At 35.6% G+C, this 26,552-nt stretch overlaps 1 protein-coding gene across 8 annotated transcripts in view; it reads right to left on the reverse strand.

Annotated features, from left to right (window-relative positions):
* Positions 1-26,552, reverse strand: part of LOC5571133 (interference hedgehog) — a 302,494-nt gene that overhangs the window by 71,209 nt on the left and 204,733 nt on the right. For all 8 annotated transcript variants that reach the window (XR_002501910.1, XM_021852050.1, XM_021852047.1 and 5 more), the window contains one exon: positions 3,927-4,005. The gene's annotated coding sequence lies outside the window, so the exon portion shown is untranslated. The remainder of the gene's footprint in view (positions 1-3,926; positions 4,006-26,552) is intronic.

Consider the following 26,552-nt stretch of genomic DNA (forward strand, 5'->3'; position numbering starts at 1 on the left):
TTTACAATGTACGAATCATTCGTAAAAGCTTTTAGAGCTTTAGTATATTCGACTAAACGGTTTCGTACATCTTACGAAACATACGATTTGCTGGGATAAATACAGTGATTCAAATTAGTATGTGTACAGGGCAGTGTTTTCACATCAAGTTGAATATTGAATATTGATCAAATTGTATATCGAATTTAAAATACTGTCTCAATAATGGAGGTTTATTATTGATTAAGTATTTCGAAGTCGAAGTCGGCTTTCTACAAATGATGTGAAAATAGTTCCCTGTACGAATATGAGTTTAAGGCACTGTACTACCCGTTTTGTTTTTTTTTTCACTTGCACTTTTGTCTTCTTAGATTCAGGTATCATAAGAATAATCAGATACACCAGCTTCTAATTCAGAGCCTAATTCCAATTCAGAGGAATGAAACGGGAGCTGTGCCACCGATACCGGGTCTTTCGAGCTTGATTTGGCCTTGCGAGAATTCCTTCATCATCTTACAGTTGTAAATACCGAAAATCGATCATTCTTTTATTGTAAACACGGCCCGCGTTCAAGGTTTTCTTCCCGCAGCGTGACGTCATCGTTAGTTCATTCTACGAAATGTGTCTACGAAACCATTTCGTTGCAGAAAACAACGAATGATTTCGTAGAACAAACGACCAGTTTCGTAATAATAAACAATTCTCGATTACTATTTCAAATCGACGTAGGTTACTTTCCCACGGTTTGGAGAAAAACATAATTGAGAGTTATTAAAACCTAATTTGTTTTTTTTTTTTAATTTATTTTAAAATAAATCTACATTTTGGCATTTTTTTCTTCACGTGACTGACTGACGTTATTTTACCAGTGCACTATGGTTCAGAAAGCAGACAAACACGGAAAGAGGCATTTAGAGCTTTAGAAATAAATATTCGACAAACACTATTTTATACAAATTTGTTTTAAAACTTGTTTTCTACAAGTTTGTTTGATGTTATTCATAATAAGGGTGGTCCACTTTTTCATAGAATTCTCGCGTTGAGTATCATACAGGCGTATCTGCAATGATCGATTTCTCTTCGTCGATTTCATCTTTTCATTATTAAAGGAAATCCAACCGATTTTCAAAATATTTGCTGATGCAGGACGATAAAGGATGATAAGTACTTTCTACTGAGTCAAAAATAGCAGTCGAAAACAGTTGAACGGCCAAGTAATTAGCTAAAGAGAAAATCGATCATTGCAGTTACGCCCTTATGATACTGAACGCGAGAATTGTAAAAGTCAGCATGGTATACATGCTTCAGCAAAGTTGTAGTCCATCCAATCTCAAAAAAAAAACTTTGCCAAAAATGTTTTTTTGGACATTAAATTTCACCGATTTATATTTTTAATTCCTATGTTCACATAAGGTGGTCCATAAAAAACTGGTTTTCCGATTCCAGAGTTCTCGATTCTGATATATCATCAAAGCAGTCTATGAATAAATAAAAAAAAAATATGTTGTTTGGTGGTGAAGGATCACCTATTATTCCGTTCAGGAATTATCGTTGTTTTTCTCGCAAAAACACGCTTACTTTTATTGTGAATATTTCTGATTGAGGCAATCAAACAAAATATTTTTGACGGCATTCTAAAGAGAAAATGATTTTCTATATGACATCAAAATATAAAAATGTGTTATTTTAAATGTAATAAATGTGTTTCAACTCTAATAAAATGCCTTGAACAACTACATTTTTACAGAAAATCTTTAATCATGGACTAAAATAGATTTCAACATTTTTTTTATGAAAATTTGCGTATTTATAAGTACTAGAAGTACTTTATATGCTATTTTGAAAAAAGTTAATATTAGAAATACTTTAATTAATTGACTAGAGCAACGTAGACTGGGGAAAAATGCACCAAATCGGTCAAATTGTAAGCTTCATGGAAACCATTCAGAGCAAAAAAGAATTGCCAACGACTTTAACAAATAAGAAAGTTGTATTTGTAAACAAATAAGTTAAATTGTTTATATGATATTGTGGATCACGCTTGTGCAAGAAAAACCAATAATAAGATGCTATATTTTAAGAAATAAAGTGCAAAGTAATCAAGATTATAAAAAGAAAAATAAAAGCATTTTTTAAATCGGTTTTATTACACATTTCTCATTGAAGTAAACGAATTTTCATGCAAAAAATTGTTGATATTTACTTTAGTTTAAAAATCATAGCAGTTTGTATGATAAAAGTTTTTGTTTCTCAATGCATTTTATTGAAAAAGGAGCAATAATACGCCTCATTTTTTCATATTGTAAAGAAAATAGTGTTGTCTCTTGAATGCCAACATATTATATTTTGTGTATTTGCCCCAATTAGAGTAGAATTGTTTTTGCGAGGAAAACAACTACAACACTTGAACAAAAAAAAAAAGACCAAGTTCCTTCACTCACTAAATTTACGTATTTTGAAAATTTCTAAAAGATGTTGATAGACTACTTTGTTGAGATATCAGAATTGAAAACACTAGACCCAGAAAACCAATTTTCTTTGGACCACCGTATGTGAACATAGGAAAAAGCTATAAATCGGCAAATCAAAGAGCTGCAAAATTACTTTTTGTAAATTTTCTGGACATTGAACGGTTGATAAATTTACTGAAGCATGTACACCATAATTCCTACAAATAAGAAAGTTGGCGATATCAATTCTATGATTATGTGGACCACCCTTATTTTGTTTGATGTTATAAACAAAGGGCCTAACCAGTACAAACAACTTTGTAGAAGACTATTTGCATTCCATCTTTGCAATGCATCTTTCCGCGTAAATATGTTTTCTGAACCACTGTGCAATGTAAGACTGATTCAAGTATTGCTTTGCTTCGATTTGTTATTACGTCGCGATTCCGAAACTTAAACGTAATAAAAGTGATAATCAAGTTGGTTTAGATCGGAATCTAAGTTTGTTTACTCTTTCGACTTACGACTGTTTGAGCAGGTATTCGAGAATTTTCATCCAGTGCGAGTAGCGTGAATAGAAGACAAAAGCACAAATAACGAAAACGCATTTCGAGAGGGATTCGCGATAAGGGCCTATCTGATAAATCAATAACAATGAGAAAATAATCAATGAAATTCTCATGTGCAATTTTAAATCACAATTTGAGAAAATATACTCAAACTTTAACCTTTTCACTTTAATACACACATCATAAACCTAGTTTTAAAATCCTCATCAATACCACACACATCTCCTACAATTCCCCAAGCTATTTCATACTCAAAAAATCTTTAAAGGTTTCGCCTGAAACGTACTCGAGAATGCCAGTATCGCCCAATGTTTTGAGCCTGTAATCGATATTATTTTCAGTGTCGCCTATTACTTTTGCGCCGTGTTTACATTCTGGTTTCAATTAAGCCCGCCTTGTTTATTTTTTGTTTGCAGTGTCGCCGTGTACTCTCGCCGTGTTTTGATTTCGATTTCAGATGCGCCCATCACTTTGATAAACAAAAACACAGGCGTAATCAATAAAGTAAGTGATTTTGCATGAGGTGAAGTTTCGTCTTCTACAAATTTGCGTTTTTTTAATAGTTAAATTATCGATAGGGGAAAAGTTATAGTGCAGTGAATAGACAATCAAGCTACAATTTCAACGCTATGTTTTGTCAGTTTCGCCTGATTCGTGAAACTTTCTAGATATCTACGAATTGTGAATCGTGCATCTTACGAATATTTCATAAAGTAACTGAATCGCGAAATTCTGTCAAGTACAAATACTTCGTACGGTGAATGAAAATAGCGTAATATGTACGAAATATTGTTTAACGAAATGGATTTTGGATAAAATACGAAGAGATATTTTCAGTGTATTGGCAGAAGTATCATAGGAAACCAACCTAAGAAAATGTTGTACAGTTTTAAGGTAATATTTCCGATCAACTTATTTGTAAATTTACCTATAATCTAGTGTTGAGCTTTCCATCGATTTGTATCAATAAGGAACGGGACAACTTGGCGAATTTACTAAGAATTCATCTGAAACGAGAAAGAAAACCACATTATTAGTTGAGAGATTGTAAGTCTTGCGTTCATGATATTTTCCAGTCGACTTTCTTAGCTATAGAAATTGGGATTAATTCACAAATATCTTAACGCCGAAAATGATAATTTTGGACACATCCTCGTAGTTTGAGCCATTTTATGGACAGTCACCCAGTCACCCCATTAAAAGTTCTAAAATTTGTGAATACCTCACGATAATAATTCTTCAGTAGAATTCTTGACCATTTCATTTGGAGCAACTTTGCATTAAGTTTTTCGATAACTTTTTTATTATCGTATATTGGCATAGGCTAATTCATAGATGATTGGCTTTCTGGATCCAGCGTTTTGAATTCTAATATGAAAAAGATAGCAACTACCGTTTTGTCTCAAATTCCGAACAGACTCATATTCCGAACACTCGGCTCTTGTATGGCGATTTGGTTGAAATGTTTCCCTGTAATATGTCATCGAATTCAATTCAATTTAAATGTATTTTTATCTTTTTTATAATTTAGGAGTTGTAATGATTCTTCAATGAACACAATTCGTTCTGCTCAAAATTTGAATCAATGTGTTCGGAATATGAGACAGAATGAACATAGTGTTCGGCATTTGAATCAAAATGTTGTTCAATACTTTTACGTTAAAACAATACTTAAATAAATTAAATCAACATTATTATTTGCACATACAACAGCTAATAGTTAAGTTTTGCGTGAAATTAAAATTTTCACAAATATCTCCTAATTCATGCCTATCAGGTGCACTTGAAGTCACTGTTGGCCTTAATTGATCGGAATATGAGTCAAAACTGTACCTTTTTGAAGAAAAAATTGTGCATTTTTGAATTCTACACATCGTTTATTGAGTCATCTGATAAGACATTTGAACTAAAATATGATATAGGGATAAAAATGTTTCAAATGTTAAAAAAAATCATATTACCTTGCATTTTGAACTTGAAATGAAACTTTGTACAAAAACTGTCTAAGATATATGCAATTCCATAGAGAAGTCATGGCAAGAAGAAGAGAAAGACATGTGCGATCAGCGGTGCGACTACATTTGAAACCATTAGTAGGGCAAACGGTAGCAATATTAATTTATTAGGATGGGATATCAAATTCTTACACTGCTCATGGGGTTTTTACGCCCTTTTGATTGAAAATTCAACAACAGATTTTCTGTTCAAGCATGAGCATGAGCATAGATGACCGTACAATTTGTAGTTGCTACTCCGTGATTGACCAGACCAATCGAAGTTGCACAGGGAATTATTGAATGGGGCTTGGGATTAGCTTACCATTCCATCATGTGCACAAATCGAGAGCTCGAATATCAAAAGTCAAGAACGGCGCCGGCCACGTCCTTACGGTCATCAGGGAAGGGAAGGAATATTAGTTAGACAACCGTTGTTACTAGAGGCCGAGTATACCTCTGCATCTCCACAGTTGTCATGGATAGGATATTGGGTTATTGCGATAAGGTAAAGATCTGGGAGTCACCAATGGTTGGTTATGCGATCCATGATATAATCACGCCTAATCGGAATCGCGAAATAATTCGATAATCGCATTGTACGCCGAACAAGTGTTCATCACTCGCCCACGCAGGAGCAAGCGACGCGATCAATAGATCAAACACTGCTAACGATCCGCGGTGCTGTTTCATTTCACTACGCGAATAACACGCGACATGTTTGATCCTGCTCTCATCACCCGCCCCCGCAGGAGCAGGCGTCAAGGTCGATGGATCAAACACAACTCTCAAAAGCAGATTTTCTGTTCAAAACTAAAAAATATCCGATGAAAATGTATTCACTGTGTTTCGGTTGGAGAATAGAATACAGTGAACACATTTTCCTGTAATCTTTTCTAATTTTGAACAAAAAACAGCTTTTGAAAATTTCCAAATCAATGACGGATGCTGCCCCCTTAACACTACAGTGTTCTTCTATTTTGTACACAAACAAGTGCACAAACTTCACTTTTCGTACACAGTGGTTGAAGTTTTAATACGACCAAAACAAGAAGAAGAATCGTTTGTAGCTTATCAATATGTTTAGCAAAGTTGCTTGTGTTGTTTGGGAGCATTTTTTTTATGAAAGACAACCATGCACACTGGGCCAGAAGCAGAATTTAGCCAGACAAAACCTCTAGCGCTTTAGGAGTGCATTTTTTCGGGTTGGTGTCGAAGGAGACCAAGGGGCGGGACAGCCTACTGATCTTGAGGTAGATCATGAGTTGCTTTTGAGCAACTCAGAGTAACTCGATTTGCTCGGCTTCATGTGGACATAGCAACCATAAATGTTTGTTTCACAGAGAAAAAAAATCATCCTGTCATAGGTATGCCGAAGGCATTCCTTATCCGAGGTCTAGTTTTGAATTAAAGACTGGATTCGAATATTTTCTTTAATTTTTGCGTGTGAAGTTTAACAACAACAAATAGGTACTGGGGCAAAAGTGATGAAGCTTATAATTGCCCATTGAGCTATTTATTTGCATCATATCTTCGTTACGAACCCCGTAACGTTTATGTTGCAGAGTGAGGAGGCTTCGCCAGTCATGTATTGCAAGGGCCATCCTTGCACCATCGCGTTAAAGCAAAACTACAGTAAGAAACATGTATGCATGCAGATAATTTGTTCTAAAACGGATCAGAAATGTGGCAAAAATTTCCATCGATTTTGGGGGGTGTTCAATCACTTATTTGATTCAAAAGAGTCGCTGAATTCACTCTTAAAATATGGCGTAGTGTACATAAATAGGTACTTTACGAAGGCCATGGTGCTCAGGACTAGGCTAAAACTAGTAAGAGGTTAAGGTGAGAAAATTACATCCACACTCCAAATCATCCAGAGCACAAATATAAAAAAAAAAAACAGAAAGGCAGTTCTTTAAAGCTGAAAATTGTATCGATTGATAATCATCAGCAAGTGACCAACGATCAGAATTTCTCTAGCGCTTTAGGAGTGCATTTTTTCGGGTTGGTGTCGAAGGAGACTTATCTTGAATTTGTTTGTTCTTCAATTTGATGATAAAAGTTAGTTGGAAATTTCGCCGCATAGGTGGCGCTGCGATGCAAGCTTTTTTGTTTTGCGTCCTAGAGCAATGTTTTAGAACGTGTAAAAATACGACAAGTCGAAGACACCAAAGTTCTAGGACTTCAAATAACAAAGTTATGGTAAAAAATGTTTAAAAATCACTTAAATTTAACGTTTTTCCTACTTTTTACGTCAAAATCGTAAAGTTTTTCATTTTAAAAACCATGCGTCGTTTAATTTCGATAACATGCATGTACTGTATGAGAAAAATCTTATATTATATCTTATATAAAAAAAAATATATTAAAATTTGAATCTTTGAACAAATTATTGTAAAAATATCACAATTTTTAACATAACTTTACTCAAAAAGTTGCAAATTTTTGCAAAAACTTATCAATTATTCCAAATACTTTATATACCAAATGTCAAAGTTTGCCGGATGTATATTTTGGTATATTTGAAATATCTGAATTCAAAATAACCACCTTTTTCATATAAATAGAATGGACTTATTATTCATTTTATCATTGTACTACAAGATTGTTGACACATTGCGTCAGTCAGGTTTTATTAATCAAATACTTTTTGTTAGTCAGGTGTTACAGCTTCTAAATATTTTAATATTGTTGTGTGGTTCTTTTGTCATCCTCCGCAACTGTTTAATGAGCACATCGCTGTGGCCTACTATAATCAATTTTTTACATCCTGTTATGACCGTGTCGAGACAGTTCTCTCTGACATAAATCACAATTTACAAATCACAAGTATCAAAATAAAAGTATTTGATTAACAAATCTTAACTGACGCAATGTGTCAAAAATTTTGTAGTACAGGTTTGTTCCGTTTTTATCACGTTCCGATTTTGTCACGTTCCGATTTCGTCAACAAATTATTCCGTTTTTATCAACACATAAAATTTTTATTTCTTTTTATTTTTTAAAATGCTTAGAATATAAACTTAAAACTTATTTTGAAGCAATTCAAATATTTTTCAATAGCCTCAGGGATGAATTTTTGACATTGGGTTAGTGTTGAGCACCTACGACAGGTGCTAAGTCTGATTCGATTCAATAAGGTTTTACACTTTCCTATCCGCTAATCAATTAGAGTTTTCAAACTTAGCATTGACTGTTGGACAGAACTGACGCATGCTTCAATAGTCGAGAGTTACTCTGGCCACGTCCTAGCAAAACCTGAAATTTATGACGTACTTAAGAGAGTTGCAGAGACCTCGCCTTTTTCTTGTATCACATGACATCATAGAATTTTCGATATGAATGTGATAGAAATATATGTTAAGTTTTTTGTTATAATAGATGGACCTGGGCATGAAGTGAAGAATGTTTGGGCAACGGCAAGACTGTCGACCCCATAATATTTTGGACATTTACCCTCATTCTTGATTACGGCGGATCCAACTTTCGAGCGAATCCTATTCGTTCGAATCCATGGCCCACTTGATTTTGCTGGCGGAAACGGGAAATGATTATCTTCTCAAACTCGATAGCTATTGAAAATTTTGGGAATGTCCATACAATAAGTTTGCATCGAGCAAGAGAGAAGAGGGCTGAAATTACTGACAATGAGTTACATACTTGCCCTGATTCGCTACTCACCACATAGTAACGCACATGCGCTAGTGTCTATGCACGAAAAATCGCTAAAAGGTAACGCGAAAAATGTTTGTATGGCGAAATGCATCAAACGAATTATTTCTCAAAAAATGAGAACAATTTTCGAAGAAATATTTGGTACCGGTTGTACGTTATGAAAATGACTATCACGCCTACCAAATATTTTTTCGATTAATGCTTTCATTTACGAGAAATTTGATGTTATATGCCTTTCCCCATACAAAATGAAACAAGAAAACTTCTGCTGATCAACTGTGGGCAAGCAGGTAAACCATTCGAGAAACTGTTGATACTAGACGTTCCCACCTCACGCACGTTCTCATCCCTAATTTGCTGGGATCTTGATCATTTAGCAGACACGCTCCCTTTCTTCCCATGCAGAGCAAAGAGTTAACTAAGAGTCTTATACCAATTGGGTACTAAAATTTTTAATGAAATCTTGTTTTTATTTAACAACACGAAAGAGCACGTTACTGCAACTACTTTAGCAATTTTTCCCGTTCAAATAACGGCTATATCATTTTTAAACTTTAATTTAAAAATTGGGTCCATAAATGAACCTTGACACTTTTGGTCATGTTTGACGTTCGCTTAGTCGACAAAACCACCACAGGGGTTTTAGTTTTAACACTGGGGTTGTTCCTAACTGACATTTCGGAAGGGACAAGGAAAACAAAATATACCCAAATTTTGAGTTTAAGCCAAGGGGTGTGCCAAAATCTAAAGAAACATGAAAAAATGTTTTTAGACCTAAACCAACGAAAAACATTTAAAAAAAAGAGTAAACATGTGATTTTGGCCTAAACTTATGCGTTTGATACTTAAATTGGGACAGGGCTTTAGAACCCTATTGCAGTACGCTTGTTCGTGAAACTTAACAATAGTTTCCGACCAAAAAGTTCGAATTTATTAATGCTTGTTCTGAAGTTTGTACACTTCTATGTTTTTAATGAACTTATTTAATATTAATGTTACTTAACAAAAAACTAGAACTTTAGTTACCAGTCTGTTCGTGATATAACGCAAAGCTAAGAGGTGGCGCTGTTCTAGAATGACGTTTGGTGCAATCCCAGTCGAAGATGGTAGTGATCACTTTAGAAAGAAAATTCCCACAATCATTTTACTGATTTGTTTTGGCAATTTAAAGCACAGGGAAGTGTAAATTTTCATTTAAGTTTACAAAACTTTCGCCAAATAAACCCACATTTGATCGCCAATCGGGTATGGCCAAAAATGCAAAAAAATTAACATGGCAAAAAGGTTTTCAGTTTATAACAGCGGAAGTGTTTATAAAACCACTAAGCTGAGACGAAGGCTCTTTCTCTGTTGGGGTGTAATGCTTTAAAAAGAAGAAGAAGAAGAAGAAGCATAAGGATTAGGAAGAAAAGAAGAGAATAAAGATGTTTCTTGTGGAAAAAAAAAATATCAGCTTGAAACACTTGCTTGTAGTTATTTTTACAAATACGACCCATCTCATGATAAAAAGCACATTTATGTGAGAATGGTTTTATTATTCTATATTCCATTTATTAAAATTCTGACCAAGAAAACTTAAGGCTTCGGCATCATTCGACTATTATCGGCAACCAAATTTCAAACGCCAAAATCTCAGTATTCTTCTATCAAAACATACCAATGAAAACATTCAGATGATTCTTTGTTCTGCCCGCTTCCCGCTGACGAGATTTCCGAGACTGAACAAACAATATCCCTTTCGGGACGAACCAGCACAATTGTGCTGTTCGGCACCCATGACATTGAATGATTCTTTAAGCCAATAAATCATTGTTTTGCCAAACTTTTTTGATTTCGATTATTGAATTATCATTGATACTTGTAATTAAGCGCAAAAACTTTTGTTTACATTGTGTTTAGAAAACACCAGCTCAGGGTAAACAAAATGTAAACAAACATCGTATGAATTGAAAAAGTTTTATCTGTCGCAACTTTTCAACTATTCGTTTTTTCTAGGTATGCACAGATACTAATCGAGAGTGAAAGAGTCATTCTTTGAAATGGTGAAGACCAAATGTGAATTGATTCACACAGCAAAAATTTCTGGAGAGACAAAGTGGGACCAGCACAATTGTGCTGGTGCCGGCCCTTACCCGGTCGATGTTCGTTGTGGACTGCCAATTTTCATTTTCAGTATTTTGATCAAGTTAAGTGGTTGAATCTGGTTCTAATGTCCACAATAGTGCATAATATAGTATTGGAACATGAATGAGTGATTACATACGAATCATAAAAATTATGTACCGAACAAAAACTATGTAACAGAAAACCCTAGCTTTGGTTTCAAACCTTTTTTTTATAAATCCATATTTGAAATAGATAGGGAATCACATTTATTGTTTTAAATCGCCTATAGCAAAGTTTAAGAAGAAGTAAAATTTTTGGGGATCGTTAAAAAATTACGTCTATCATTTAGGGGAGTGGGGGTGTACGAAAGTGTGACAGTGCATGTACTAGAAGCTTGGGAAAAAGCGTGATAGTGAGCATAAGAATGATTTAGATAGACTTAAAAACAATGAACGTAATATTTGAATGTCCCTTTGCTTTGATAATCTGTCAATACCACATGTTGAATCGATAATCCATTTTGGTGTTCTACAATGCATGCTGGTTCAATATCTGCTATAATATTTATAAAGTTGGACAACTGGAGCTTAAAACCTTTACTTACTATTTGCTTCTGAACTGCAGAGTCTTTTAAATGGCGTCCTATTGATGTATGCAGCCCATGCTGGTATTACATGCAAAAATATTGTTTATTATGTTGATCTACGAAATGCGTTTTCAACTGGCAAACTTTAAGCTCAACTTAAAGTTGAAAACTGAAATACTCAACTAAACTATAAAGCAATGAATGAAGTTCTGGAGCCTAGATTATTGTTGAGACTGATATATTAAAAATTGAAATCTGCAATTAATCGAAATCCGCCTCAGGCGGTAAAGATAAATAAAAAACAACCAAATCTGGACTTCATTGCCGTGCGTATAGTGTTGCAAAGTAATTAGCTGCATCGATCAAAGAAGTGTGGACTAAATTCCCGCTTCAGCTCGTTTTTTTGTCAGGAACTGTGCCATTTGGCGTTGCATGCTAGTCCGTTGATTCGTTTGATGCTCTCTTCAAAGGTCATAATCGTGCATAATGCTTACCAGGAAACTTTTCATGGTAGAGTTGACAGCTAGAAGTACCCATGTAACCGAAACGAAAAGAAAAACAAAACTTACGAGTATGATCTGGGGTCATTAAAAAATTACGTTCATCATTTAGATGAGGGGGGGGGGGGGGTCAATGAAAGTGTGGTTAGGTATTAGGTTAACAAAAAATAGGTATACAAAAAGCGTGAAAGATGGCGGAGGGGGGGTCTAGAAATCCCGAAAAACAATGGACGCCATATTTGAATCGTCCCTCAGAGCTTTACATTTTCCTTTGTAATCTAACGGTCACACCGATTGCGCAGCTTTAAAAATTCATGGCAAACAAAAAAGCCTGCTGATCGCAGCTGTCTTATGGATTGTCTTATTAGAAGCATTGTCAGTTTATTTATTTTCAAATCTTATAATTTCCAAATAATAGAATACACTCGAAAAAAAGAAATTGATTGTTTCATGTAATTTTTCAATAGCTGAAATATATGTAACAATTTCAAAAAGCAAATTCATGCTTTAATATGGTTAAAGACCTGATTTTGACAATGCGTTTTTAAAAGGGTTTTTGAATTCCCTGTTATATGTTAGCTATCCGTCTTAGTTCTTTCATTCCTACCAAGTACTTAAAACTAATATTATAATGACGTAAATTCAATTTCAAGCAAAATACTCGATGTAAAAAATAAAATAAAGTAAATTTGATATTTGAGGCTAGGTAGTCATAATAGTAAACTCAGCAAGACCATGCTGAGGGTCGTAGGTTAGAGTCTAGCCGGTCGAGGATCTTTTCGTAAAGGAAATTTTCTCGACTTCCCTGAGCGTAGAGTATGATCGTACCTGTCACTCGATATACACATGCAAAATTGGTCGATTGACAAAGAGAGCTGTCAGTTAATAACTGTGGAAGTTCTCATGCGTAGTTGAGAAGCAGGCTTCTGTAACGTCAGAAAGAAGAAGAAATTTGATGGTAATTATTTGCGCTTAAAAATGCGTTTTGGTAATCAACGTCCAAGCTGTCGGGCAAGGGTCCAACTGTCTCTAAAAAAATAAACTTACTTTTAGAGTCTAGGGGAAGACGGGGTAAGACCGCCCGCCTAAGCAATTTAATTCATATGTCAAAATCAAGAAACAAAAAATCATTTTTCTGCGCAGCATGTCGTTTTTTGAAGCCTTGGGTATGATCAAAAAATATCACAGGGGTTGTATTTGCAAAAAAAAATGTTTATTTCTTGAAGCTTGAAAAAGTGATGTCTTATAACGATTATTTTTAGCGACGGGGTAAAACCGCCCACTCACGGGGTAAAAGCGACCATCACGATTTTCGTACACAATTTTACGAAAAAACATATCAGTTCCCTGTGATTCTAAAAAGAATAATGTTTTATGAATTCTACATTGATTAACGTAGATATTGAATCATTTTTAGGGTCTATTAATTCAAAAAAAATTAGATACGTACTTATCATCCCCTTAAGACACCCTTATTGTGGAAAAATATGCGAATTTGGCTTGTATTTTTTATCAAAATTGATTTCATTTTACTTGAATAGTAATGTACAATTTAGTTCCAACTTTAAAAATGGTTCAGGCATTTTATTTGGTATAAATTAGGGGTGGCACTCTTATCCCACTAACAGTGGTCGGTTTTACCCCACTAGCGCAATTTTCAGAACTATGGCCTTATTTCAAAGCTAAAATATTTACAATTAATTTTTCACTTCACTAATGCATATTTCACATTGCTGTTCAAGCATGGACGGGTAATTTGTAATGTTTTTACAAAAAAATCCCTTCCGAAATCCTTAAATGAGTATCTGTCAAATTAAGTTCAATATCGACGAGCAGAAACTTTGTTTTCGATATTTGTTATGGAAAATTCAATTAAAATATCACCCTAAATGCCTCGGAATGACAAAAATATTGTGTTTATGCAAAGTGCTTGAGGAACTTTTAAGAAAACCGCCGTTTTCATGCCAAACTGGAGGTGGTCCGTCTTACCCCGGCGGGCGCTCTTACCCCGTCTTCCCCTAGTACATGACACATGAGGTCAAATTACGCGTATCTGTCAAAAGATACAAACTCTAGTGGAATTAAAAGGTACAGTAATAATTCGGTTTTCATTTATTTATAAGTATTCCACTAAACAATTCGAAGCTTTATAATTATTTTCAATTTTAATTTTGATTCCATAAATTATTTTTGAGAAAAAAATCTCATACAATTTTTGAGGATATAAACTAACATAGCAAAACCAAGATGGTTTGGTGAAGACAATAAGTTTTCACACATGTATGTTTACCCATTTTTTTATGACGTAGACTAGTTCTTGATTTAAAGCGATAAACGTCATCGTCACATAATGCTTTGAATCTTATAGAGAATAAGAAGTATTTTCATATCTCGTACATTGTTTTCGATCAATTTATAAAAAAAAATCATATATATTAATCACATGTAATTAAGGTATTTTTTTTAAAATTTTAATGCACATAAAAAAAAACAAAATTATTTCTGAATTTTTGGGTCACCCTATTCCACGAAAGAGCACCCTAATGACGAAATAAAAAAATACGGGTCCAAAATTTTTCAAAAAGGTATGACTGGAACAATTTAAAAAGAAAATAAAAAAAATATTTTTTTTTTCGAACATCGACCGCTTTGGGGACGGACCAGCACAATTGTGCTGGTCTGAATTTGACCCTAAAAAGTTCATAGATTGATAGAATAGCCAAAATAAAGAAAGTTTTGTTCTACGAGATGATGAGTTTATAAGGTAAATTTTGAAATAATCACTCAAATATGGTCCGTCCCGAAAGGGATATCGCCAGAGATGTCATCAATTCAAATAAACACGGCTCAAAATGCGACTGATTTGGAGCTGCCAAAGAGATTCGCCACCAGTTTTTATGGGAAAGTTGCCAAAGAAATTGAGGCTGCCGACAGTACAAGAGATGTTCGCAGCGTTGTAAAAACATTTCCAAATGCAAGTCTGTCGCTGTGAGTCGATAAAGGATTGAGCAACGCATAAGTGGAAACATATAAACACGGAATTTATCTGCTGATGGCCGAGAAAATTACAAAAGAAGCGCGGCATTGGCTTAGACTGCCGAGAATACGTAAGTTCCCCTATCACAGAATCATATTGATTGATTGGAGTCTGCAATCAACTTTCATTACGAATCCACACGAATGAACAATCTAAATGCTCCTCAAAGCTCCTAAACATCAATACTGTGCATTTATAAGATAAAAATGTGTATTATCCTGACAAAACTGCAATTTTGTTTTCAAATTTGTAAAATATTTTGTCTAAGAAAATTATTCAGTTTTTGTCAACTGAAAATTGCCGATCGTGTTGATAAAAATGGAACATACCAGTATGATGATAAAATTATTAATAAGTCCATTCTATTTATATGAAAAAGGTAGTTATTTTGAATTCAGATATCTCAAATATATCAAAATATACATCTGGTAAACTTTGACATTTGGTAGATGAAATATAGCGTACTTCGAAACATTGATAAGATTTTGCAAAAACTTGCAACTTTTTGAGCAAAGTTATGTTAAAAATTATGATATTTAATAATTTGTTCAGAAATTCAAATATTTATATAAAAATTAGATTTTTTTTCATACAGAACATGCATTTTATCGAAATTAAGCGACGCATGATTTTTAAAATGAAATATTTTACAATTTTGACGTAAAAAGTAGAAAAAAACGTAAAATTTCAGTGATTTACACATTTTTTACCATAACTTTGTTATTTGAAGTCCAAGAACTTTGGTGTTTTCGACAACTTGTCGTATTTTTACACGTTCTAAAACATTGCCGAAGACGCGAAAGCTCTAGGACGCAAAACAAAAAAGTTCGCATCGCAACGCCACCTATGCGGCGAAATTTCCAACTAACTTTTATTTTCAAATTGAAGAACGAACAAATTCAAGATAAGTCTCCTTTGACATCAACCCGAAAAAATGCACTCCTAAAGCGCTAGAGGTTTTGTCTGGCTAAATTCTGCTCCTGGCCCAGTGTGCCATGTAAAAATAGGGTGATGTGCTAGTATCCATCGTATCGAGCTTTGATCAGTGAAAACCGGCAATTTTCCCAGTATTGCATTGCAGTGAATGATGCTGTTACAAACCAATGCCAAACAATAATTGTTAGAAGAATTTTTCTTCCCAAAGCGGCTTTCGCAATGTACAATAAGATTTTGATAAATCTTGATCGTCTTCTTGGAAATAATGCAATGAAATTGTTTATTGCCGTATACTCAATTCGTCGTATCGTTTTCATTTCTTTCGCAATCAGCTTCCAGATTCGTCGCACAACTTACGGCTCACTGTAATATAGTGAGTGATCAAAATACAACATATCAATGCTATTATAAAATGTTTTACTATAATATGTAGATCTACGGGCATCTCTCTCCATTCCTTCGGCATGATGAAATATGATAATAAATCTTCGAGCTGTTTAGTAGAATACCTATAAGTAGATGAAAAAACCGAATTTAGTACTATACCATTTAATTCCACTAGAGTATGTATCCTTTGACAGATACGCGTATTTCGACTTAAACTGTAAGGCCGTCTTCAGTCTCGTGTAAGGACTGTTCATTTTATAAAGTGGACACCTTGTTTATGCTATATCTTTTTTATTTATTGATGAAATCGTAAACGGTTTTCTGTGTATCGTTCAACTATTATTCTACAATGTTATGAAAATACAGAAACTTACAAAATGCTTTCGGTTGAAGAACTAAATAGTTTTTGCAAAAACTCCTAAGAAAAACTGTTCGTCAAGTTTAAGCATTATTTTTCGCATGAAAAAAATCCTAAATTTAATGAACAAATTGTATGTTGGTATCCTTTACTATTCAACTTAAGGTAGAGCTTTTAAAAACATCAATAATATTCCATCAGTTCCTGACGCTGAGTCATTTTAGTGATCTATTCCTTATGGTCAAATTTGCTGATACACCATCTTTTTACTACCAGCAAAAAAGTAAAGTAAAAAGCGTGTTCAAAACTGGTTTAGATTACTAAAGAAACTATATATGTATAAAAAAAAGCAAAATCTTGAGTTTTAACCGCATTCTTGGGTACCAAATTTACTCTTTATGGTCGTTTTATTGAAAAATCCCATACTTTTAAAATTATATACGCATGTTTATCGATCTAGAGCAAACTGTAAGCGTTTTTCTCAAAATATTTTGATAGGTAGTCTCAGAATAACACATTCTGAAAATAATACATGCAAAATAAATTTGATTTAATTCAAGCAGTGTTCCCAATCTTGATGATTGTCATTGTGCTTTGAGTGGTCTTCTGAAAATAAATTATTTGTTTTTCTATTGTGCTTAAAATATGACGTGGGGACTAAATCAGCAACTCTATGAAGGCGTAAGTTATTTTTATTATAAATACTATATTATTACTTCCGTCTGGACGTACTTTAAACCTTAAAATTCTACTCATATCAGTTCCATTTAAATTTAAAATATTTTTCTTTAAAAAAATTGATAAAAAATGATTTTATGATATCTGCAAAATTGCATCTCCAAAAATAACTTGATATTTTTTTAGCAAGCTTCTAATTGATGATGCTTTCTAAGTACAACCATTTTTTGAAAATAAAAAATATAAATTGTCGAATTTTCCTGCCGATTTTTAATAATCCTTGATTTTGATAACCTCCAAAAATCGGCCGTTCTAAACGTTGTGCCTTATTAGTGTGAAATCATATTATTTTGGTAACTTCTTCATTACCACAGCATTGTACAATATTAGTCGAACGATGTACAGAAAACCGATTTCGATTTCATTGATAAATTAAAAAGATATTGCATGTCCAAAGTGTCCACTTTATAAAATGAACAGTCCTTACTAGACAAAATTGCCAAAATTTGTTAGGCACTGTATTTATGCAGCAATTATCTTGGTAATCCTCAAGGTGATATCACTTAGAGCTAAATGATGTAATTTATTGGCATTTTTAATGATACTTTTTAGGAGACTGAAGAAAATTGCGGTATATATCTTTAAAGAAAATATTACCGTTTTCTGTTGAAAATTTCTTGAAGAAATCAATAGAAGAATCCCTGGTGTAATTATAGAAGTTATTATAGATACAACCTTTGGACTAAAAATAGTAATTCCTTTAACAATGTCTGCTGTGAAACGATAACAATTTATTAGAGTATAATTTCCACATATTTGAAATGACAAGAAATGAATGGTAATATTTTTTCCAGTGCTTTCTATACTAAACCAGCAAGTGGAATATAAGCGACACTGATGATGGCTTTACAGTAGAGGCCAAGGGATACCAACTCTAGTTGGAATTAAATGGTATAGTACTAAATTCGAATTTCATTTTCTTAAAGGTATTCCACTAAACAGCCCGAAATAAAGCTCTTGGGTGACTAAAACGTTATCGAATGGTGAAAGGAGTGGTACGGGAAACAAATAACTGAGACTGACGTTTTTTAGACGTTTTTTTTTCGTCAGTACCAGATGGTGATTGAGACAAACTGATCCTCTTCGCAGGCAGCTAGCCTCACTAACAACAGAGCTCTCTCCTACCTGCTCGGTGTGAGAGTAAAAGAGTAGGAGAGAGTGAAAGTTGATGTAAATATAGATAAGTTAAAAATAGATCAGTATCGGTAAAGAAGCTACAGATCACCTGATTCGGCACAGTAGTGGCCACAAGTACAAAGTGCCTTGAAAAAAAAATTGACGTTTTGAAATAAATTTAATTCAACACATCCATCGAAAGAATTGTCAAAGTAGAATGTTTACAATACTGCACACGTTAAATGAATAACAAGTGCACTATAGAAAAAAAAAACATATAGAAGAAAGGTAAAACGTGAACCTTTTTCTATTACACCTTATTTTTCCAGATCTACTTCAACGGCCTATTGCCATTTGTAAGTAAATAAATTTGTGTCCCAAAATGGAACATGCACTTGTCGGCAAACACAAATAGTCGTACAACAACCGCACCTCAGTTCGTTGAACCTAGTGTATATTGTAATTCCAAACGCGAGTTCAAACGCCAACTAAAGAGCCGCCAGTACGTAAATTTCTGTTGTTTACTATTACCGTCCCGTCGTACTATGAGATCATGGAGCAGGGAGGAACGCGCAAACAATCGGAGAGCTCACCTCTTTTCGGAATGAAACAACACTAGATTCGCAACACCCAAAGTCAACAAGATAAACAACGCACTTTCCGGCATGCCGGAGAGCTACTCAGAAGAAAAATATGCAAAAATTCGCGCGCATCGTCTTTTTCTTCGGCCGGTTGCTAGGTGACGACAGCGGTGCGCTTCCTGCGATGTTGACCCTTTGGCTGTGTTATGGGGTCAATATGACCCCTTAGCACTTAAGCACTTTCGTATCTCGATATCGAGTTAGAAAACCATAGAAAAAGTTGGTTTTTATGGCTAACCCTTGGATCGCAGTTGCACTGGTTTTGTGTTCTGTAACTCGATACCTCCCTAACTCAATGGTCCCTTCAATATAGAGTTATAGAGAGTTGACTGTATAGAGATTCGAGTTTGGGGTCAAAATGATTCCAAGGCACAGACAAAGTAACCTTTCTTTAGCACATACACAAGGTTAAATGCAGATCCAACAGCATTGGCAGAGTGCTAAGCTTGCACAGTTAGCCGGCGGAGGTACATGTTCGCTGTTCGGTCAATATTTGCCGGTGACAAACTGTTATTGATATCGTTATTGGCTGCCCCTTTGAGTGCGAAATCACATAACGACCACGGTGCATCCATTCCGTTAGGTAGACAAAGCTCGGAAACAGGTTCACCGCGACCCTGGTGCATCAAACGAGGGCTTATCTCTAGAGGAGAAAGGTGACTTCTTCTGCCGATAACGAATGCTGATCTCTTAAAAGCATTCCCTTATAAAAAATAACAATTACATAATTTAATAGTTGAACTTATTAAAAAAAAAATCATTTAACATATGATGTACAAAAAAGTCAATAATTTAGCTATAGTTGAACATTTTAGCAAGGTTGGAAGATATATTGTTTTTATAAAAAAAAACCTATATTTTTATTGTAACCATAAATGTATTCTACAGTCGACTCACCTCTATTCCGTAATTCGATAACGAGTTAAAAAACCATAGGGAAAGCTGGTTTTCTTGGCTAACTCGATAATTCCTTGGATCGCTGGTTTTGTGTTTCTTGATACTCCTCTAATTAAATGGTCCCTTCAGTATTGATACCATAAAACCTATTGTATATAAATAATACTTTTATCAGGGTTGCCAGGCAAAAGTAAATCGAAAAATGTTCAAATACTCCAGGCCAGTGAGAGAAAGCGAACAGAACTGACAATCCGATGTTAATTACTTTTGCATCTTTGCATGTGCATCATTTGTATGAGCCTCTGGGTGCTTTTTAACCCGTACGCAAATGCATCCAGATGGAAAAGTGTCACTCTGTGGCATCGTTTATCTCGCCGCGCTCGCGCGGTTCCGTTGAGGAAAGAAACACGCACTGCGCAGCCTACTCTGCCAACTGATGCAACTTCGATCGAGCACTGCGTTGGGTGGGTGGTTGATGTTTCGTTTTATTTTATGGCCTGCTTCGGTGGCGGCTAAAGTGGTTTTGCAGATTTTGACAAAGTTGAATATGGTGCAGGTTTTTTTTCTTCGCTAATGGAATGCGAACTGGTGGGTGCAGAATTAATATGAAATGATTTTTGAGAAGAAAAGGGGTGAATCAAGGGGGTGGTCACTCTACGCAATGTGCCTAGCGCAGCCTTGGCACATTTTGGGAATCTTCAGCATAAAAGAACAGCAACGACCAATCTTTGCAGACTCATGCAAAATGGTGCAGCCCAAGTGGCGCTAGTTCAAGAACCCTACTTTCGTAGAGGAAACTTCTATCTTGTGGACCCAGTTTTTGCTACTTTCAGCAAACTTGAAATGGCAAACTCGCGCTCCATGCGCTACACTCATTTCTGAGTTGACGACCAGAGATGTATGTGCTGTCACAATTGATGTTTCTGTTGGTGACCTCAACAGGAAATACGTCTATTGTTCGGTATATTTACCACATGATGAACCATCCCCAACGGATGACTTCAAACGAGTTGTCATACACTGCGTAACAAAAGGCCTTCCGCTGATTGTGGGCAGTGATGCCAATGCTCATCACATCATCGGGGCAGCTCAGATATCAATTTGAGAGGCTCCAGTCTGATGGAATACTTAAGTAGTACAGACCTTGGATTACTTAACATAGGCAATCGCCCAACCTTCATGGTTTCTAATAGAGAAGAAGTGTTAGACATAACGCTCTGCTCGAATAGAATCAGTCACGAGTTGACGAATTGGCATGTATCAGATGAGGAATCATTATCTGATCATCGCTACATCTTCTTTGAATATTCAAATGTAACTGCGCAGACTTTGCGTTTTAGGAATCCCCGGTCAACAAACTGGGAACTCTACATTGAATTGGTTGCGACCAAATTTCATGGATATTTTCCGTCCATTGAAAATCCAAGTGATCTGGATGATGCCGTAGATACTACAACATCCTACATTATGGAAGCTTTTGAAGAAGCATGTCCTCTGCGGTCTGTAAAGACTACAAGAGGGACCCCATGGTGGAATTCCGATCTGACTAGACTCAGGAAACAATGTAGAAGGAGTTGGAACAGACACCGTTCAGCTGGATCAGAGTCGTTCAAGTCAGCTCGCAAGGCTTACAAGAAGGCTCTTCGTTCTGCTGAACGATCCGGCTGGAAAAATCTTTGTACAAATGTTTCCAGTTTAAGTGAAGTCAGTCGGCTGAACAAAATCCTTGCAAAATCTAAGGATTTCCAAGTGAACGAAATTCGCTTACCTAATGGTGACTTTACTTCTTCCGATGAAGAAGTTTTGGAATGTTTGTTCAATACACACTTCCCCGGATGTGTGGACATAGCATTCACGGATGAACCAAATGTCTTTTCATGTAGTTACGAGTCTCTGGCCTCGGCTCGCAGTATCTTAACTACTGAATCGATTCAATGGGTACTTAATAGTTTTGCTCCTTTCAAATCTCCAGGAGCGGATGGGATTTATCCTGTTCTGCTCCAAAAGGGGTTTGAGTTTATCAAACATGTTTTGAAAAAGCTACTTGTAAGCAGTTTTGCTACCGGGTACATTCCCAAATCCTGGCGTGATATTACTGTAAAGTGTATCCCAAAAGGAGGACGTGCGTCGTATGAGGAAGCGAAGAGTTTTAGACCAATCAGTCTGCCCTCTTTTCTTCTGAAATGTCTGGAACGCATTATCGATCATCACATCCGTGATGTTTATTTGGCAAACATGCCTCTTCATGTGAATCAACATGCTTACCAATCTGGAAAGTCCACTGTGACTCTTTTACACAAAGTTGTATACGATATCGAGAAAGCATTCGCTCAGAAGCAATCGTGCTTGGGTGTTTTCTTGGATATTGAGGGTGCCTTTGATAACGTGTCTTTCGATGCCATATTGGAAGCAGCACGAAACCATGGGCTACCTACAATGATTACCAATTGGATTCATCAAATGCTCAAAAACCGAAATCTCTTCTCGACATTGCGTCAAGCAGCGATTCGAAAATTGAGTGTTTGCGGATGCCCCCAAGGGGGAGTCTTGTCACCATTTTTGTGGAATCTCGTAGCAGATACGCTATTGAGGCAACTCAATAATTGCGGTTTTCCAACTTATGGATTTGCCGACGACTATCTAGCTCTGATAGTTGGTATGTGCATAAGCACCCTTTTCGACCTGATGCAAAGTGCCCTTCAGGTAGTCGAGAGTTGGTGTCGCCAATATGGCCTTTCGGTTAACCCGAATAAAACATCTATTGTTCTTTTTACGGAAAGACGAAACCGCGATGGAATTCGACCTTTACGTCTTTTTGGCGCTGAGATTAATGTGACTGATCAAGTAAAGTATGTCGGAGTAATTCTAGATTCCAAACTTTCATGGACACCTCACATTGATTTCAGAGTCAAAAAAGCTTGCATGGCCTTCGGTCAATGCCGGCGAACGTTTGGTAAAACTTGGGGCCTCAAACCCAAATATATCAAATGGATTTACACAACAGTTGTTCGACCAATATTGGCATATGGATGTCTTGTGTGGTGGCAAAAGGGCGGAGTGAGAACAATCCAATTAAAATTGGGCCATCTCCAAAGGATGTGCTTGATGGCGATGTCTGGTGCGTTCTCTACAACTCCCACAGCAGCGCTCGAGGCCCTTTTCGATGTTGCGCCACTACACATATATCTTAAACAAGAAGCACTTTCTTGCTCTTACCGTTTATGGGTACTGGATCTACTGGAGAAAAATCCAGTGAATCGTAGATCTACACACACTTCGTTGTTTCCTCTTTTGGTGAATTGGGACAAAATTGTCCTTGCTCCAAGTGATCTCACAATTGCTTGTCACTTTCCTTACAGGACATTTATCACACAATTCCCTTCACGGGAAGAGTGGACGTCTGGCTATTTGGAAAGAAGTATATCAAACAATATAGTATGTTACACTGATGGCTCCCTTCTTGAAGGTAGAGCTGGTGCAGGAGTATATTCTCGTGAGCTAAGGCTGAATCAGTTTTACTCACTTGGTAGAAACTGCACCGTTTTTCAGGCGGAAATATTTGCCCTTATGTGTGGAGTGCAATCAGCACTTCAACAGCGCGTAATGGGTAAAGTAATATACTTCTGTTCAGATAGTCAGGCTGCTATAAAAGCTCTCGATTCGGCCAACTCAAGGTCGAAGCTTGTTATCGCATGTCGAACTCAAATTGAGGAACTGAATTCAGTCAACTCTGTAAACCTTGTATGGGTACCTGGCCATTCTTCCATCGCTGGAAATGAATTGGCTGATGAGCTAGCTCGCGATGGAGCATTGCATGACTTCATTGGCCCTGAGCCGGCTATTCCAATTTCGAAGTATTTAACAAATCTGTCAAAGCACAATTGCAGTCTCTTGGTCAGAGCGTTGACAGGCCACTGCCGACTCAACTATCACATGGCAAATATTCAGCGTGCTGACTCATTTGTGTGTGATAGTTGTGACTCCGATTATGGAACTTCGTATCACCTGATATGTAACTGTCCAGTTTTTTCGCAAATGCGATTCCAATTACTTGGTAAACACTTATTAAGTGAAACTGAATACAGAAGCCTGAATCTTCAGGACATTCTGTTATTCTTAACCCGCTGTGATAGTGAGCTATAGGCTCTCTTTACGCTCATGCGTTTTGCAGTGCCCTTTTTAGGGCGCTGTTCGAACCCATTGTGGTATGGAGCTACATGCTTTCATTTCGCTTATGCGATCTTCCCTCTTCAAGGGACCCCATTCCTATTTCCCCCCATCTTTCCCTTCCCTTTCCTCTCCCATCGGGTAGATGATGAAATAGGCTCAAATATGGCGATGGCACAAATCTCCCAACTGGTGGGGAACGTGCCTTTGGAGCCGGCCTTCTGATACCTGATACCTGATAACTGTAGTTCACTTTTATTTTCAATTTCGGCCAAGCGGCATTCGGCCAAATGGCGTTCGGCCAAATGACCCTTTCGGCCAAATGGCGTTCGGCCAAACGGCATTCGGCCAAATGACCCGGAACCCTATCAATAAGTGTACCAATTATGATAAGTTGTAGATCAGCATCTCACAACTATAACAGTATAACGGGTATTTTATGCAAACGTATGAATTAGATATCAGGGGTATGATTATAAAATATAAGGACTGTTCATTTTATAAAGTGGACAGCTTGTGCATGTTGTATCTTTTTAATTTATCAATGAAAATTCAATCGGTTTTCTGCACATTGTTCGACTAGTATTGTACAATGTTGTGATAGTAAAAATTCTCTGAAATAAATAAATTTCACACTTGAGGTTATCAAAATCAATGATTGTTAGATATTGGCTTGAAAATTCGACAATTTATATTTTTTATTTTCAAAAATGGCTTGTTCTTCGAAAGCATCAGCAATCAGAAGTCTGATGGAACAAATCAAGTTATTTTTGGAACAAAAATTTAACAGGTATAATAAAATCATTTTTCCCCTATATTTTTTAGAGAAAAATATTTTTAATTTGAAGGGAATTTATATGAGTAGAATTTTTTGGTTAAAAGTAAATCCTGGCGAAAGTGCTATTATAGTATTAATATGAAAAATAACTTACGTCTTCATAGAGTTACTTATTCAGTCCCCACGTCACATTTAAAGCATAATAGAAACACAATTGCTTTATTCTGAGAAGACCTTTCAAAGTACATTTACAATTATCAAAATTTGTAACACTGCTGTAATCAAATCGATTTCATTTTCCACATATTATTTTCATATTATGTTATACTGAGATAACCAGTTGAAATATTCGGAGAAAACCGTTTACAATTTGCTGTAGATCGATAAATATGCGTACATGATATTAAAAGTATGAGACTTTTCAGTAAAATTACCATAAACAGTAAAATTAATACTTTAGACTGTGGCTTAAACTCACGATTTAGCTCTCGTTTATACAAATATAGTTTCTTTAGTAATTCAAACTAGTTTTGAACATGCTTTTTATTTTTCTCCTTTGCTGGGAGTGAAATAATGGTGTATCAGCAAATTTGGCCATAAATGGGTAAATCACTAAAGTTACCTAATGTCAGAGAATTGCGCTCAAAATAATCCAAAGGTCATTGTTACGTGAAAACATACGTGTTTTTTTTCCATCGCACTTTTCACGTAGCACTTACGTTAATCATTGGTACCACTGAATGAACGCATGAACAAATAGAAGTCGTCTGTTTCATCGAAGTTTCATGTAGCTGCTACATGAATTTTCACGTAGCTTATACTGAGTGTTTCAATAGGTCCTAGATGTATTTTTTATTAAATGTTATCGGAATATTTACATAAAACCCAATTCTGTTTTCCATAGGCTTCTGCAATTGAAGAATTTTTCACTTAAAAAACACAAACTGAAGGAATAAAACTATTTATTGTGTTCAATCGAGCAACAACAGCCAGTAAATTTCTCTAATATCCACTGAGTGACACGACGGTATACATGGTGATACGATTATATGAGAAAAAACAGAAGTTCCTCTCAAGTTTGCTAAGGGCCGTTCCATTAAAAAGTGTCCCGTTCTTGAAGTTTCGTCGGATTTGGTGTTTAACGTTTCGTTAGCTATAATAAATATGATATAAGCTATGAAAAATTGATATTCTCCGATTTCTAACACGTATTTACCTTGAAATCAATCTTAAATGAAGTCCAGCAGCTCCTGGGAGAACTAGCGGCCACCATCTTGAAATTTGCGCACAACAGAGGATGAACACGATATGCAGGTGATCAAGATGAATTCAAGTGCCTACGTGTTTTCCACGTAAGTGCGATTGGTAGCCACAGTAACAATCAACGGTACTCCATTTGGTGATTATCCATGCGCTAGTAATTATTACCTTAGTCAAGTGAAAAGCCTGCAAAATGGATTTGGAATGAGCTATGTGATTTTTCACGTAGCAATGACGTTAGGATTATTTTGAGTGTGTGGAATATAATTGATTTGTTTTAAGCTATACCTTTAGTAGAATAGTAAAGGATACAAACATACAATTTATTCATAAAAATTAGGACTTTTGTTTTGCGAAAAATAATGTTAAACTTTG

The sequence above is a fragment of the Aedes aegypti genome, chromosome 3 (genome assembly GCF_002204515.2).
Source record: "Aedes aegypti strain LVP_AGWG chromosome 3, AaegL5.0 Primary Assembly, whole genome shotgun sequence".
Lineage (NCBI taxonomy): Eukaryota > Metazoa > Arthropoda > Insecta > Diptera > Culicidae > Aedes > Aedes aegypti.